General features: G+C 41.3%; 1 long non-coding RNA gene across 2 annotated transcripts in view; it reads left to right on the top strand.

Annotated features, from left to right (window-relative positions):
* The window catches only part of LOC148365040 (uncharacterized), a 33,630-nt gene that overhangs the window by 1,636 nt on the left and 13,516 nt on the right, over positions 1 to 18,478 (top strand). The window contains exons 2-3 of one of the 2 annotated variants that reach the window (XR_015850469.1): positions 3,559 to 3,759; positions 8,980 to 9,123. This is a non-coding gene — a long non-coding RNA (uncharacterized LOC148365040). Of the gene's footprint in view, positions 1 to 3,558; positions 3,760 to 8,979; positions 9,124 to 18,478 lie in introns of those variants that run through there. The other variant, XR_015850470.1, reaches the window with a different exon arrangement.

The raw sequence follows: 18,478 nt of genomic DNA, 5'->3' as shown, positions 1-18,478 counted from the left end.
AATTAATCTTCTTTTTGTTTGCTGCTTTTTAGTATGCATTACTTTGCATCGTTTGTATTTATTTTGGTTTCTTTTAGAAATTATCTTCAAGCGTACGTAACATGAGCATGGCATTAAAAAGCCACAAGGGGGCGCCAGAGACTAGGTTGTGACAAACGGAGACACCGTGCCTCCAGTCAACTCCATTGTTAGGTTACTGTTTCTCATCGCCTATTGGAATATATTTATCAACAGATATTATGTCATGTACCTACAAGGAACAACTGCCTTATTAAAGTGAAATGCAACCCACTAAGATGCTACAATCTTAATTTAGTTTTTTTCTTGGCTGACGTGACAATGTAAAAAACGCTACAATTTTTCTGCCCTTTTCAACAATAATAGCCGAGCAACGTAGATTTAACGACCGTAAACATGTTACAACAAGATACATTGGAACATTTCATTCATATTAGTTGAATTTACTTTATTCCCCTAATTTCACCGCACAATGCAGTAAACAAGCAAGTATGTGCATTTATTGCAACTCTTTTTAAACTGTTTTTTTATGTCATCCTGTGAGAATTTCATTATGAGTCATATTGTGGTGAATATAAATACATTTACCTGGTAAGTCGCAATGTTTTTTTGCATGAGGCGCATACAAGTGATTTCTCTTTTGTAGATTAAATATTTTTAACGGCACTTTGACTTGCATTTTGGTATCTGAAATGTGCTTTACAAATACATTTCGATTAATTTCATTGTTTGAAGAAAGTGAGAGCAAATCCAGATTTGTGCCTGTCATCTTGGAGAAAATAATGCCTGTATGTTTTATTTAAAGGTGGGGTGATTTGTTTGAGGTGTCCTTTAAAAGTAGAATGTTAGATATTTTCTTTATTAAGTATGTGTAGACAATGTCCAACTGAGTTCAAAAGACACCTTTGCCTTGTTTTCTACTGCGCCTATCTGCTTTTGTCTTACTTTTAGCAGAGCTGTTCAGGGCGGAACACATCAGTTTCGAGGAATGGAGACTGGGGGGAGAATTAAACAGTTGATGTCATGTTTGTCCTCACAGTTTTGTTTTACATGTATTTTTGTCAGCGTAGCATAAAAATGGTGAAAGTGAAAAAAGTAGAGTCCAACCCAAATTCCCCAAAAGATGAGAGAAAATAGAATATACGAGCACGTCTAAGAAATGCACCTACTTGCACGCGCATCATAAATGAGCTGACTGAGCCTGCAAAGATAACTTAAGCAAAACATTTGAAGAAGACAGTAACAAGGTTACCAATTTTCTGGAGCATAAAGGGTAGTGAACACAATTTATTTCTTAAAACAATTATTTAGGCAGCAATGTAGCAGATATGTAGGTTAGTTCATTCGAGTCAGTCAGTATGGAGATAGCATGTTTCCATGTATCTGTAATGATTTTTGCCATGTGTTTGGAGCTTGCTATTTTAGATAGTGACTCACTTTGTGCCTGGTTGTGATGTAAGTGTGGGGGGCCTGTTTGTCCCATAAGACTGTCTGGCTGCCAATCTTGGGTGCACACCGCCTTTTGCCCAAGGCCAACTCAGACAGGCTCCAGTGCATTGACCAAGAATAAGAGTTGAAGTGATCAAATGGATTACTCTTTAATTTGAGAACAGCACAACAAAATGTACGGTACTCAGTTATTTGGGCACATTATGCCGTCTAATACACAGGAACCCATCCATCCGTCCGTCCATCCATCCAGCCGTCCGTCTGTCCGTCCGTCCGTCCATCCATCCATCCATCCATCCATCCATCCATCCATCCATCCATCCATCCATCCATCCATCCATCCATCCATCCATCCATCCATCCATCCATCCATCCATCCATCCATCTACCCATCTACCCATCCACATAATACATACAGAATGTGACTTGGTTTTGTCTGCCTGAAATCTGAACAGGGTTTCCTGGAGAAAAAGATCTCCCTGTAGTACATTAGCAGTGTTAGATACTCCAAAACAAAATATAGCATTGAGCAATAATAATGGCTTACATACGTGCAAATTACCTATTCATGGACTTCTCACATTCTAATACCATCACAGCAGCAGACTTTAACTCTTGAGGCAAAATCCAGATATGTGAATTGCATTTCAGTTTTTCTTTTTTCTTTTTCTTTTTAAACTCTCTTATTTTTGTATTTATCAATAAACTACGGAATATGACTGTTATATGACAAATGTGTCTGACACGTGCCACTATCCTTTGCATGTACTATGGCGAAAACTTAAATGTCCCATCTCAAAATATAAGAATATCATGAAAAAGTATACTGGTAGGCTATTGGCCTTTATCAGCAATATTAAAAAATTAAAAGGCTTACAATATTTCAGTTGATTTGTAATAAATCCAGGATGAATCTTTTGTTTTATGTATTACATAAAATGAATAATTTTATTACAATATTCTAATTTTCAGAGACAATACTGTATGTGGTTTTATAATAGAGTGCTGTGTATTTGATTGAACGACACGTACAAGCAGTGTTGTTTATTGGCTTTTTTGCCTGATTTTTTTGGGACGATCAAATCTGGTAATTCTTCACAAATGCTCGTTTTATTTCTACAACAACACATAACTTTTTCCATTTTCTGTGTGACGTTTTTTTAACTATGGGATTTTATAGCAAATATTTTCTACATACTTTTTCATAAAAATTGCACTCCTCAAAGAGAAAAGAGAAAATGTCTGGTCTGCTGCACATGACCTCATGAGAAGGATTAATGTGTGCTCTGTGTGTGCATGTGCATTTGTTTGAATGTGAATGACAAGTTGGCTGCACACATGAATTTCTGACCTAATCATGTGCAGGTGTATGATCAACCCAAAGAAAGAATGGCTTTGTCACCGCACATACTTCCTGGAAACAAGTCCGTCCTTTCTTCTCATCTCTGATTTTTCCTTCCTTTTGAAGCGCAGCTGAAGCCTGGGCCAAAGTTTCGTCATTAGGCATAGTTTTGCCTGATCGGGAGTAACGATGATGGCGTTGATAAAATCTCAAACACATATCTTATCAATGGGTTTCTTGTTGCATTGGTAAGCTTTTCTCAAATGGAGGCCTTGTTAGCGGTAGGTTGTTTTGAGCAGGATTTACGTTATTAATAGGGCTCCCTCTGGGTGGTGCACCTCCAGGTATGGAAGCAGGCTGCAGGTGTGGTGAGATGGTCTTTTTAATCCCAGATGGCATTGCGAAATCCCTCAACTCACTGCCCTTATATATGAAGGTACTGGAGCTGGGATGAAAAAGGCATGTATCAAGTATCAATCTCCAGGAATAATGAGCCCCACTGTTAAAAGCTTAGCCTTAAACCTTAGCAGCTATGTTTCATGAATAATAAACTCTTTATGGTTATGTCATTTCCGTAACATTAATTTGATTCAATTAAAAACTGTCAAGGTGAATCATCTTTAGGTCACATTTTTCAATAACACACATGTCGATGAAATACATTAGAGCAGTTATTCTTTTGGTTTTTGAATTGTATCGTCATCACACTAAACATACAATTAAATAAATATTCTCTTCTGTTTTTCCAGGAGTTTCTTAGCTACCCTTGTCTTGCAGTGGAGAACAATGGTCCCCCAGTGCTCCCGGCCAGAAATAGTCCAACACTCACTGATGGAGAACATATTTCCCAGTAGCAGGTGTCCGAGTCCGTCAGTGCCTGATCCTCAACGTGACTGTAAATGAAAGAGCCGCCTCGTCCAGGTGCAGCGGCGGCTCCTTGTCCCTCTCAGGTATCTTCTTGGATGAAAAACTTTAAAAACATGCATACCTTAAGCATACTTATCATATCATTTAAAAAAAGTAAATACATTTTTTGTAATCAGTTACAAACCAGTACTATTAGTTTAATGTGGGCGAGCAAACCCCTACCCCAATGTTTTGGATTTTTTGGGGAAAATAAAACAATCAATCAGTAATAAATTAATCCATAATTTGATGGGCTGCAATTAAATTAAAGGGAGAATGTCAAGTCAAGTTGGTCAAGTTACATTCATTTGTACAGCCCTTAAATCACAAAATGCCTCAGAGTATTTATATTTTGACCACTGGTTATCATTGTATTGTGTTGTACACTCAAAAACGAGTGCTACAACACACAAGGTAAAATACAAACTATAGAGACTCAAAGAAACCAAAACACAGTGTTTGCTTCAAACTATTTTGCAGACAGAAACTAGAAAATAAAAAGTCAAAAGGAGAGGTAAAAAAAAGCAAGAAGAGAGAAAGAAAATTTACAGGAAGAAAGGAAAAAATAACAAAAAAATCAAAAGGGAAAACGGAAAAGGGAAATAAGAAAAAGGAAAAGTGAAAAAGCAAAAAAAAGCAAAAAGAAGAAAGGAAAATAAAAACGAACCATTATCTTGCGGGCCGTAATTGATAGATAGATTGATAGATTGATAGATAGATAGAGAGATAGATACTTTATTCATCCCAGTAGGGAAATTCATTCTTCCAGCAGTATCCATGTGTTGAAAATAAAACAATAATAAAGTAAAAGGAATAAAATACATGAATACCCATTGTAACGTGTTGATATAGAGTATTTAAATTTATGCGCCGCAAGTTTGAGATCAATGTTTGAGAGCTTTTGGCCACTTTTTAATGCAAATTAATCTAAAATCATATATGACATAATATTTTGTTCGATGGGCAGCACGGCGGCGCAGTGGTTAGCGCGTGGGCGGCACAGTTCAGAGGTCATGAGATCGAACCTCATGTGTGGAGTTTGCATGTTCTCCCTGTGCTTGCGTGGGTTTCCTTCGGGCACTCTGGTTTCCTCCCACATTCCAAAAACATGCTTGTCAGGTTAATTGGGCAGTACGAACTATCCCTAAGTGTGAATGAGCAAGTGAGTTGTCTGTCCCTGTGTGCCCTGCGACTGTCTGGCAACCAGTTCAGGGTGTCCCCTGCCCACTGCCGGAGGATGACTGGGATGGGCTCCAGCACCCCCGCGACCCTACAGAGGATAAGCGGTGCAGATAATGAATGAATGAATTTTGTTCGATTCAACAGGCTGTAAAAATTCCAGAACAATTCTAGGTTGCAAAACGGCTGGGTACATGCACATAAGGAAACTCTCACTGTCAGTTTGTTTTTCTCAGCTATGCCCGTTCATGATGGTGGTGACATTCAAGTTTCCTTCATTTCGGGTGAAGCTCATTTCTACTTAACTGTGTTGGGACTATCATGTCACAAAGGAATGTGTTCCTGGAATGCAATTACCTTTCTCTGTAACGAGTAATGTAACTTGTTGTAAATAACACTTTACACAGGAACAACAAACTAGCAGGTCATTAATGTGGCAAACGTGAGCACAGAATTTACAGTGGAAGTGTGCTAAACATTTTTTTAATTTGCAAAATTATTTCTGTAAAACACCACGCTTGGGGAAAAACAGGAAACGTCTTGAGCAGTACCCAAAAATGGAAAAAGAGACCTTTACGTGGTTTGAAGCTCAGAGACAAAACTGATATGGAGTGTCTCAGCTAAGAGTTTATTTGCAACGTCTCAAGATTTTACAAGCCATAAAATATGAAGGTTTGCCAGCTGCCACAGGTTGGTCTACATATTTTCTTTTATCTATTCGATTATGTGGTAATTGTAAAGCAATTTAAAACGTGTGACTTCTATGAGAGTGTGAGAGTGTTTACGGTAATTTGTACCTAGAGTTACTCAGAGTAACATGCTACTTTTTGGTGTCAGTAATCTGAGTTTTAAAGGAAGTACAGTAACTTGTAACTGTACTTAAGACATCAAACACGTGGAACATAACTAAAGAAAAGCAAACATTCATACATCATGGCTTTTTTTTGAATATGTGAAAGCTCCAACTGTGTGTCAGGTTTTTTAATTCACCATGAGTCCATCGCGACTGTTTGCTATCCCTGAAAAAAGTGAGTAATATTGTGTAAGCACATAACATAATTATATTAAGGACTTGAGTGTGAGAGGGTTTAAAATTACAAGATGTATGTCCTTTACCTAAATGTTTCCTCTGAATCCATTTAATGTCAGGCTTTTGTCATTGAAAGCTTAGAAAAGAAACTCCCTGCCCACAAGATTATTTTCACCTAAACCGTTTATTAAAATAGACTAATGTATTATGTTTCTACAAATACAGTAATCCCAATCTACAACTAAAGATAACTAAAACATTTGCTATGTTTTAGAAAAAATGAAAAAAGACAACATTGGTTAAACTGTCATGAGATATTTTTTTTATTCCAGTACTAGTTAGAACAATACGGGCGTACACTTTACTATATTAAATCCTGGAATAGTAAATATTCATCAAACAAATCATCCCATGAGTTTGCATACATACTCAAGTTGACCATAAATGACAGTGTTAGTTTTATGTCCATGTTTTGACAAAGAATAATTAAAAACGATTAAAACGATCGCAACGCAATTCTATCACATATTGAGCTCCAACTGTTGCAGTCGAAACTGAATCCTGAAGCTAAAGCGAGCTTCAACAGTTTGAAGCGTTCACGTTATAAATATAATGAGCTCTCCGATGTGTCATATATTTGCAGGAGAAATCAAGCCAATTTGTGGAAATGGTGGCCTGGGGTTGCAAGAATACAGAGTGGCTTGTAAAGATGAGTGATATCTGGCACAGCGTGAAGAGAATGAGAGGTGTGCTGCCTGGTGCCTAGCTCAAATGAAAGCTCTGATTAGTGGAGCAAAGATCAAAATGACAGAGCGGTGGAGGTTTCAGCTGGGCCTTTGTTATTGATAAGTCTGTCATCTCTGCTGATATTGGAGCAGTAATGGCAGCTGATGATTAGGCCACTCCTGAGCTATTAACTACATTTCTTATCCTTTTACTGGGGCCCAAGAGGGCCGCTTTGGCAGACAAAGGCCTCCATTATGAAGCTACCTTCTTAAACGGCATCCTCCTGATGTAAAAGGAACAACTGTTAGGATTTTCGTCCGTGGCCAAAGAAGCGAGTCAGAGGTCGCTGTGCACGCCTGTCTCGAATGAAGGGGCTCTGAGTGAGTAAGTTGTTGAAAGAGTCCTGCTGGAAAATTACAGAAAATTGTCTGTTTTGTCAACATTTCATCAGGAGATTTACAGAAAGCTGAACCCAGGCCTATATCTCCCACTCTTACACAAGGCTAAGGAGATTGAGTGGCAGAATCGACCGGCAAACAAATCTCTTCTTTATTTCTTTCTCGCTTTCTCTTTCCTGCTCTTGACATGACATTCAATATGATCCTTTCATTGATCCTGTTGGATAGGGCTTGAATTACAATATATCTCATCAACACATATATAATTGATGTTTTATTTTTCCCCTTTGGTTCAGAAGTGAACAGAATTCAGTGACATGCGGTGAGACACAGTCACATTTACTAATAAACGAATCTACATTTTATCCATCATTTAATTGGCAGAGTAAGAAAGCAATTCATAAACTTGTATAGAAAACACATATTTTATTGTCTTACCTTTTTTTAAGTAAATTATTTTCATACCTAACGACAAATACTTGATTTTATGATTCTTTGTTTCTGTGCCGTGATGTGAAAAGGTGTAATTATAATCGTTTATTCTGTTTTCACTATCGCATACCGGCAAAGAAGTTGGCTGAGGTTGCCAAGGTTGTTTGTTATATTGTCTATAACTATTGCACACAGTTTTTGTTATTTTTGCTCACTGTTGGTTTTTTTACTATTAATACGCACTGTGAAATGATCTGCATTTGAAATGATCTGCATTTATATAGCGCTTTTCAAGTCAAGACTTCCCAAAGCACTTTACAGTGTGCTTCACATTTCCCAATAGCTTTATGGGGGTATTTGGGGTTCAGTGTATTACCCAAGGACACTTCGACATGTAACACGGAGGAGCCGGGATTCGAACTGTGATCCCTTGATACCAAGACAAATTCTAATGCGTCTTTTAAATCAGTGTCACTATTAGACAATCATATTGCAGTTCTTCCACAACCTTTTGGGCTGATGTGCTTATTTTTCAACCTTGAAGATTTAATCAAAGGAAAAGTGTCAGCAGGTTGGGATTTCCTATCTGAAGGTTGTTCTCACTGTTTTTCCTGGAAGTTCAAAATCCATTAATGTCTTCTCTCCTGATTTTGAGTGTCTATTACAGTTTAAACCTAACACCTTAAAGCCCCAGTGTGTAATATTTGATCAAAATAGGGCACCGTTGGGATTCCACTATTTAAAATAAACACAAATTAATCAACCTAAGATTTTTTTGGTCATAATGGTTTATTTACTTTTGCCTAGTATTCAATCATAACACATTTTATACAGAATGAAAGTTTTTTCGTACCACTACAAGGCACTAAATATTACACACTGTCCCTTTAACTTTGAATAAAAACATCAAGAGATAGGTATCCTCCATTATGGGAAAAAAGTCTATTCAACGCGAAAAATCCAGTGTTACTGAATGGCTTGGCTTGCTAATACTATTACTATTTTTATTGTTTGGGGCTGAGGTGTGCCCCAAATCAGGATCCTTGGTTTCACTAACGCCCTCTGCCAGGAGGCAAGGGGAATAGCGTACCTTACTCCTCATCTGCACTTAGCACAATAATTCGCTACATACTAATTGTATTAACATAATTCCTAGTATAATATGAAAATCCTGTGATTCTGAAAAAAAGTGTTTAACAACTGAATAAACATAACCATTTTATCATTATTTTAATTAAATGTTTAAATTATGACTGGTACCTCTCCAGACGGCACCTCACTGACAAAATTGTAATCTTAATTAAAATAGTGAAGAAGAAAACATGGCCACCTTTAGTGAAATTATGTCTTCTATTATTTTTATTTTTATATTTCATTTTTGTAGGATGGGCTTCTATATGGTTTATATTGTTTGGTTCCGGAAACATGCAATGTTCTGATCATTTTCATCAAAATATTTTTCTAGGTTTAACCCAGGTTTTTTTATATTAACTTTTTAGGACAAATCCCCTCCAACTTCATCGCGATATCTCTGGCCTGAGCTCAGTCTTTTGCTTTAACAAACAAAGGCCAACAGAATTCCAAGACTTGTTGACTTAGCCCCCCGTGGCTGCAGGCAAAGCATCTTTCATTAACATCTAAAACCTCAAGAACAAGATGCTGTCCATTCCAATAAGATCTGGTAATGCAGTAACATGAAATTATGGAGGAAGAAAATTGCCATTTTGTTTTTAAACACCTGTGATCTCCCCTGAAACCCCCACGTCCCTCAGGTTTGGTGAATCTCCAGAGAGGTGAGAGCCTTGGAACCTAATCTGGCCTGCAGAGATTTTAATGCTGAAGGCTTGATGCAGGGACAAACTGTGGATAGTGGGCTTGAAAAAACGCACAGTAACCTTCTGTACCTGAGAAAGAGAGACTCTTCTACCCACAAGAGAAATATCCTCAATTTGTGGTAAAAATATGCTTTCAGGTCACCACAAATCTTTTATAAAACACTTGAAAAAAAAATGCATGACTTGTATCCATATGGAAAGGTTCACCGCATCATTTCTGTTCGATGTTTGTTTAATAGCTACACATGTCAGAAAAAATCGAATTATGTGAGGTATTGAATAATTTGTACACTGCTTTACTGAATCTCAATTCATGAATACTTCACAGAGCATAAAGAATACAGGTGTTCAGCTTGCAAAACGGCCTAAGGAATAACAAAAAAATCTTTGTATGCATGCCCTTTTTGCTCATAGTGCCGTGAAATTGTTATTGTTACTACTCTGAGTAGTTTTATTATGTAATTATGGCCCCGAAATTGCAATAATTCCACCAATAATTCACAATTGGAGTGGTGAGAAAAGATTTTCATGATTTCAAGTTACTTATAGTTCAAATAAGCAACAATGGGGATTTTTGAACAGCTTACGCTGTGTATTTCCACACTCATCTATAAAAATATTTGAGCAGAGGGGCCTATTCTGTTATGTTTGTTGTAGAAATTTGGGTCAAAAGATACACATTTCAGCGTTTATTTCCACATCTTCACTGTTTATCAGGATAATTCCCTTAAAAAAAGAGCCCTTGGCAAAGAGCTTCCCAACACAATAGACCACAAGCGTCAAAATCAAGGCTTGAAGGCCAGGTCTGACTCACTGCTTCGTCTAATCATTCCTTTTTAATATAGTAATTCAAAATATATGTACAAATATTACATTTTGAACAATTAAGCTGGTACATTTTTAAGCATTTTCCCTCTACAATACATTACCGTAACAGAAAGCTAAAGCAGACGTCAACCTAAAATGTTCTCCAACAACATTGTGTTGTATAAGCCCCTACTGGTCAAGTAGTCACATATGACTTATATGTTCCTTCCCTAAGAACATGAGTATTTTTGTCTCAGGGATATGCATTGACATCCTTTAAAATTGGCAGGACCAGCTTTTAAAGAATAAAACTTTTCTGTCATTTCATATATCACAATCCCATAACATTTTAAACACTTTGTCCAATCTAATTTCTTCCTAAAATATTTCTATACGATCTTATCCAAAAATTCATAAAATATTCCTTTATCATACAATTTTCTGCTTACTGTTCAGATTTTCCTGTTCAGTCTTGCGGAAAAAGTGACATGAATAGCACTTCATGTCTTATTATCAGTGTTGGAAACGTTACTTTTAAAAAGTAATTAGTTATAGTCACTCACTGCAGTACTTCTTCCAAAAAGTAAATGAGTTAGTTACTGAGCTACTCCATATTAAAAGTATCTAGTTACCAGGGAATGTAACTATTTATGTTACTTTAAAAATGAGTTGTATGTGAGCGAATTTTTAATTTTCTAAGCAGTATTTGAGTCAGTTGAATAAAAAAGAACATACAGGTAGTTGTGTTATAGAACCTTGTAACTGTAAGTCATATTTATTGCACCTCACTGGCAACATATTTATCTGACATTTGAAGTGCTACAAAAAGAAAGAGTAAACACTATAATGAAATAACAATCAGCAGTAAACACTGTAGAGTGAGTTTATTTAAATTACATCTAACTCGAATGGTCCGTTGTAGGGATGGGAATTACAATTCTTTTGGGAGAACCGTTTTTTTTTCCGGCTTGGCACACTAAAAAGAGTCAGTTCTTTCCATTCCCAAATTGCTCTTCATGTTGTTTTTGTGGTTTAATCCGTCTATTAGCATGTATTATGTATTATTATAAATGACTTTAAAGGAGAAAAAATATAGAAGAAAATAAAATATAAGCGTTAACACTGAAAAACACAGGATCCATGGAATACATTTTTTCATAAAACTACAAAAAAACCAATTAACTACAAGACCATTTCACCCTTTTTTATACTTAACAAATTCAAAGTCAACAGCACAGAATCAATGAAAAAAAAAGCATTTTGGCCAATTACAAGAAAAATATCGCGCTTCCAAGGGTACTGGCTCTCAATTGGTGGGTAACTGACTCCTACTCCCAAGAGCCGGCTCGTTTGCGAACAACACGAGTCGTTTGCCGCATTCACTGATCTGCCGTTTCCTTCGTCGTATCAGTAGTTACTGTACTGTATTCGTAATCAAAATCTAACTATGTGGTATTTTCTATTTTCAATAGTGACATGATCCGAAAGACGCGACTTAACGAACCTGCCGCGGTTTATTAGAACCATTGTAGTGGGCAGAGACGGAAATTGTAGGCGGAGTGTTAAACAAAGGTGCCAACGAAAGCTGCTTTAATGACATTTAAACTTGCAATCGAAACTTACAAAAACAAACACGAGAGTGGCGCGAGCCGGCAGAATAAAGAGTCCCCCTAAGAACTCGCTAACTGAACAATGGTTCCATGGGTGAATTATGTAAAACCCACTACACAAGCCCCCCCAGAATTCACCCATAGTCAAAGTCTCTGTGCCTGGTTGGGATGCTGACCCGGCCACTGCGGGTACAAGGAGCTGGAACAGAGGGGGGTGAGAGCTTGTGGACTCAGTTGGAGAGCCCACAGGTGCTGGGGGCAGAGGGTCGGAGTGGGTACCCACGGGGCCGGAGGGTCGTGCCGCAGGAGGACGGCCGCGCCGTGGGGCTTGGGCCAGTTCCAATGGCTTGGACATATCCATGTGGGCAGGCTTAACCCTGTCCACGGAGACAGTTTCTGGCCTACCACCAATGTCCACGACCATGGTCTTGTCACCATGCTGCAGGACCTTAAACGGTCCATCATAGGGAGGGCGCAATGGTCCGCGGTGGGCATCGTGGCGAATGAAGACAAGACCAGCCGAGCGCAGGTTGGAGGGAACCCGTGAAACTGGCCTGCCGTGTCGCGATGTGGGGATAGGCACAAACGCTCCCGCAGTGCCCTGCAAGATGGACTTCTCCCTGGATGCGGCCCAGGGTGTCGTTGGGTCTGGGATGAAATCACCTGGCACCCGCAGCACTTGACCATAAACCAACTCAGCTGAAGAGCAATGAAGGTCCTCTTTGGGAGCGGTCGCCAGTCCCAGCATGAGCCAGGGTAGCTTATCAACCCAGTCCCCATCGGTCATCCCGGGCGCAGGGCCGCTTTCATCGAGCGGTGGAACCGCTCGCACAACCCGTTAGCCTGGGGGTGGTAGGCAGTGGTGCGGTAAAGTTTGACTCCCAGGCCCTCGGCAACCGTGTTCCACACCTCGGAGGTGAACTGTGCGCCCCTGTCAGATGAGAGGTCTGCAGGGGGTCCAATGTGCCGATGAACGCCCGGGCCACATCGACAGCTGAGGTGGAAGTCAGCGGAACTGCTTCAGGCCAACGGGTCGTCCTGTCCACCATCGTCAGGAGGTAAGTGAAACCGTGTGAAGGGGGGAGTGGGCCCACCAGGTCAATGTTAACGTGGTCAAACTTCCGTTCGGGCATGGTGAATGGTTCCAACGGTGCCTTGATGTGACGGTGCATGCCATGCATGAGTCGACCCAGTCCCGGACGTCCTTTTTTATCCCTTTCCACACAAACTTCTGGGCCACTAGCTTAATGGATGCTTTCCTGCCAGGATGAGACAGGCCATGTATTGCCTTAAAAACAGCCCGACGCCAGCCAGCAGGGACAGGCGGCCTAGGCCAATCCATGGAGAGGTCACAACACAGCTTGGCCCCTGAGTCTCCGACCGCAACCTCCTCCAGCCGCAAACCAGTGTCTGAGCTCTTGAGCGTTTGGACGCGTTATCAGAAGCCTGGTCCACACTCATACTGGAATAATCAAGCCCCAATTGCACAGCGCTGATGGTTGCTCTGGACAGGCAATCCGCAACCACGTTGGACTTCCCAGCAATGTGTCTGATGTCAGTCGTGTATTCCGATATGAATGACAGCTGGCGCTGCTGGCGGGCGGACCACGGTTCGGACGTCTTGGACATGGAGAAGGTAAGAGGCTTATGATCAACAAAGACAATGAACTCACGGCCCTCCAAGATGATACGGAAGTGGCGAATCGCATACCAGATGGCAAGTAGTTCTCTGTCAAATGCACTGTATTTACGTTCTCTGGGGACCAGCTGGCGACTAAAAAAGGCGAGTGGCTGCCAAGCATTGTCAACCCACTGCTCGAACACGGCTCCCACTGCAAGGTCTGATGTGTCTGTAGTGAGTGCGACTGGGGCTCCGGGGCTGGGTGAGCCAGCATGGCTGCCTGGCACAGCGCGGTTTTTGTGTCCTCGAATGCCTTGGTCCTCTCAGCGGTCCATTCAACAGCTTGATTGGGTGACCTACCCTCGAGGGCCTATGGTAGAATGTCACCATGCCAAGAAACTCCCTGAGGCCCTGTGCTGTTGGCGGCTGAGGAAAGGTGGAGACGGCCTCTACCTTAGACGGTAGGGGGGAAGCCCCATCCTTGGTGATGAGATGCCCAAGGAAGTGGATGGAGGGTACGCCAAAAACACATTTCGTGGGATTTATAATCAGGCCATGCTGACTGAGCTTGGTGAAGAGGTCCCTGAGGTCCTCCAATTGTTCCTCTTCTGAGGAGCTGGCAACAAGGAAGCTGTCCAGGTAGACAAACACAAAAGGCATGTCCCTGAGCACTGAATCCATCAGTCCGAACGGCATCCTGAGAAATTCGAACAACCCAAATGGAGTTATCACGGACGTCTTCGGTATATCTGAGGGATACACTAGCAGTTGGTGGTATCCCCGCACTAGGTCCACCTTGGAAAAGAGAAGTTTACCCGCCAGGTGTGCAGAGAAGTCTTGAATGTGCGGGACTGGGTAACGGTCGGGCGTGTTTCGGGACCATGTGTAGTGGTGAGGCCCAGGGGCTGTCTGATCGGCGGATGATGCCGAGACGTTCAATGTTGGCAAATTCGGATTTAGCAGCTGCCAGCCTGTCTGGATTGAGTCGTCGGGCCCTGGCATGAACCGGGGGCCTCTTGGTTTCAATGTGGTGCTCAACCCTATGTCTGGTCGTGGAGGCTGAGAAGGTGGGCTTCGCCAGACTGGGAAACTTGGCGAGGAGCCGGTGGTAAATATTACCGTCCAAGAGAGAGCTGGACAGACCCTCAAAAATCATTTTGTCGCGGACACACGCGAGAGGGGAGAAATTCAATGCGTCAACGAGGCGGCCATTTTTCACATTAACGAATAGTCCATTGGCACACAGAAAATCTGCACCAAGAAGAGGAAAAGCAATATCCGCAGTGATAAAGTCCCATGTAAACTGCTAACCCCCAAAACACAAGTCATCTGTCCATGTCCCGTATGTGCGGATGGGGGTGTCATTGGCAGAAGTTAATGGAGGTCCATGTGTGCAAAGAAAATTTGGCTTTTCAGTGCCAAGCAAGTTTAACATCATTTCCATGTGATCCGATGGCTTACTGTCTCCTAAGACCTGAATAGCAAGGAGGCGTCGAGCACGCTCAGAACGCGACAGTTCAAAGATTCTGAGGAGATATGCCTCCAGTCCCTTATATATATCCAGTTCAGGAGGGGATGTGATGAAACTCGCTGCTCTGGCTGGTCCCCAGAGCAGACACCACGTGGTAATAGCGAGAGTCATCAACAGTGATTCCGCGCAGGGTGAATTGAGCCGCTGCTTGTGCGAACCATGTTGCCGTAGATGACTCCCAGAACTCGGGGAGCTTGAGAACGGGCGCGTATGCCATGTCAGTATGCTCAGTATTATGCATAGCCTCGGAAACTTCCACGAGACTAATGTCGGGGTCACCAATGTAGCGGGCAGAGACGGGAGTCGTAGGCGGAGTGTTAAACAAAGGTGCCACCTAAAGCTGCTTTAATGACATTTAAACTTGCAATCGAAACTTACAAAAACAAACATGAGAGTGGCGCGAGCCAGCAGAATAAAGAGTGCCCCTAGGAACTCGCTAACTGAACAATGGTTCCATGGGTGAATTATGTAAAACCCACCACACCATAATATTTAATTACGTAATGTATTTATCCCGTTTTATAGAAAACCACACATACACATACATTCACTGAAAACTAAAAGTCAACATAGAATTAGTATTGCAAACAGATTATCTTTTGTAGACATTAAAACAAATAAATAAATAAAGAAACAAATCAATCAATAAATAAACGCATACATGAATGGATGAATGGATGAATGGATGAATGGATGAATGGATGAATGGATGAATGGATGAATGGATGAATGGATGAATGGATGAATAAATAAATAAATAAATAATTGGTGGCTCAAAATAAGATTGTTTTTTTTTAACTTGATGTCCATCCATCCATCTATTGTCTTCTGCTTATCCGGGGTCGGGTCGCGGGGGCAGCAGCCTTAAAATGGAGGCCCAGACGTTCCTATTCCCAGCAACCTCCTCCAGCTCATCCGACGGGATTCAAAGGCGTTCCCAGGCCAGCCCAGAGACATAGTCCCTCCAGCATGTCCTGGGTCGCCCCCGGGGCCTCATGCCGGTCGGACGTTCCCGGAACACCTCCAGAGGGAGGCGTCTAGGAGACATGCTTATCAGATGCCCAGCCACCTCAACTGGCTCCTCTCAATGCGGAGGAGCAGTGGCTCTACACACAGTCCTTCCCGGATGAATGAGCTTCTCACATTATTTCTAAGGGAGAACCCAGACACCCTGCGGAGGAAACTCATTTCAGCCACTTGTATCCGGGAACGTGTTCTTTCGGTTATAACCCACAGTTCATGACCATAGGTGAGGGTAGGAATGTAAATCGACCGGTAGATCAAGAGCTTTGCCTTTCGGCTCAGCTCCCTCTTCACTACGACGGACCGATTCAACTTCCGAATGACGGCAGATGCTGCACCGACCCGTCTGTCGATCTCCCGTTCCATCCTACCCTCACTCGTGAACAAGACCCCAAGATACTTGAACTCCTCCACTTGGGGCAAGATCTCATCCCCAACCTGGAGGGAGCATGCCACCCTTTTCCGGCTGAGTACCATTAACTTGATGTTTGGGCACTAAAGAGTACCTTAAAGTAAAGACAAAAAATACATTGCATTGACACCACACAGACTGAAGGACCTGGTTTAAACTTGATGGCCTGACCAAAAAAAAAGACTGTTCCAAAAGAGATTCAACTGTACTGGCAATGTAGAAAAGACCTGCTTCTTGCAGATGGACTGCTGATGAAAGGATCTCGACTCGTCATCACTGTTCCCTAGCAAACGGAAATGTTAAACAAAGTTCATGAAGGTCACCAGGACATAACCAGAAAACAACAGTCCATATGGTGGCCAGGTCTGAAAAAGCAGATGAAGCTGAAAGTGGGACAGTGTGCGTTATATACCAAGGAGGCGCATAACATCCCAGGACTGCTGAGGACACCACAGTTGATAGTCAGACCAAGGTGGGAGCAGATCTACAAGATTCCAGAAAGAAAAAATAACAATGGAGACGCAAGCATCCTGTTTTAACACAGGACTCCATGCAAAGCAGAAACAGGATCTCCGATCAGGACAGAGAGTCTGGTTAAAGAACACAGGTTCAGCCCAGACACCAAGGTCCTACAACATTAAATTGCCCTCAACTCAACATCAGAGTCATTCAAGAGACTCAGGATCAGAAAACCAGTGAAAAATAACTTGAATTGTAACTGTAATAACTTTCACAAAATGCAGGCATTTATATTATTGTTGATGTTGTTAAAACAATTGGGTAACTCACACAAAGGGGAAGGCGTGGGAATATGGGTAGGAACAAATGAGCGGAACTTATATGCCTGTGTTTTGAGTGGACCGGAAGACATTAAGGGTAATGCTCATTCCCATAGACAGTCTGTTGTGAGATGCTGAGAAGCTTGGATGTATGATTAAAGCAGCATGGAAAGTTACTCCCCTTTTTTGAGTATAAGGCTTGGTTCACACTGCAGGAATGTCAATCTGAATGGCTCATATCCACTTGTTTCACACCAGACACAGGCCACTTTAATATGTGGTCCTAAATCCGAAACATATCAGATCTTTTGGGATGTGACTCCTGTGTGATGGGTCAGGGCACATTCATGCGACCGTATGTCATCCATAGGTCGCAGATGTCAGTATTCTGTCTTCAACCAGGCGGGAAGAAGTGGAGAATTGAACAAACATGGCAGTCAAAAACACAGTGTCATTAAATCACATATTTGTGGAAGATGAACGCTTGTTTATTTTGTAACTCACCGAAAAGCCAACATGCATCGCGGATCCATAACATGTGGCTAGAGTTCATTCTTAAAGTGATAGTATCCTGTAGTGGCAGTTAACAATATTTACATTCAAATTCCACCACACAGATAGCTATCAATAGGGGAAAGGGAGGTTTTGGATTTAATTAATATTCAGGGGGACAACGCTCCACTGGTAACATCTATGAGTACTTCTGCAAACATGAGTGCATTGCCTGTGACGTCACTTGTCCTCTACTGGATGGATGACAAATGTGGCGCGTTCACACAATAAAATCAAGTGGCATACAGGTCGCATTTCGATGGAATTGTGAACACTCCCCAAAAAACATCAGATTTCGCAAAAAAATCTGAATTGAGCTCTGCAGTGTGAACCTAGTCTTAGTCATACATACAATGTATAGGACATTGTTACAGTTTGAGCTCTCAATATTTTGTATGGATCGGTCCCAAATGAAAAGCAAGATTGTACTCTGGTTATCAGTTACATATGTAACGGGTGTAATAATAACTTTTATTTTATTGAAATTCCTGCTAAAATATGTGTATAGTTTTTGGTAAATGTCCTGCAATGCTGAGTCCAACAGTGCCATCTGCTGGTATGGGGTGGGGTTTGGTTTTGGCTTCTAACATGTGACCAGGAGGCGGGGTTTGTTGTCAGTTTTACCAGAGTACTACAAAGGTAAGACATATCTTTTGGTGCTCCACAAAATAAGTTAATTTTAAACATTATAACCCCAGCTGACAAATCTCTCACCATGCATAGTAATGTGATTGATATTGTCAAGCTGTTTTGATTTATTTTCGTTTTGTTTCTGTTTTACTAAATATTAATTCCCCTTGTAGAGATCAAAGAGATCAAACCCAGCAG

This window comes from Urocampus carinirostris, chromosome 5, assembly GCF_059441175.1.
Source record: "Urocampus carinirostris isolate Australia breed hairy pipefish chromosome 5, RoL_Ucar_1.0, whole genome shotgun sequence".
Lineage (NCBI taxonomy): Eukaryota > Metazoa > Chordata > Actinopteri > Syngnathiformes > Syngnathidae > Urocampus > Urocampus carinirostris.
This window is presented reverse-complemented; position numbering and strand designations above follow the sequence as displayed.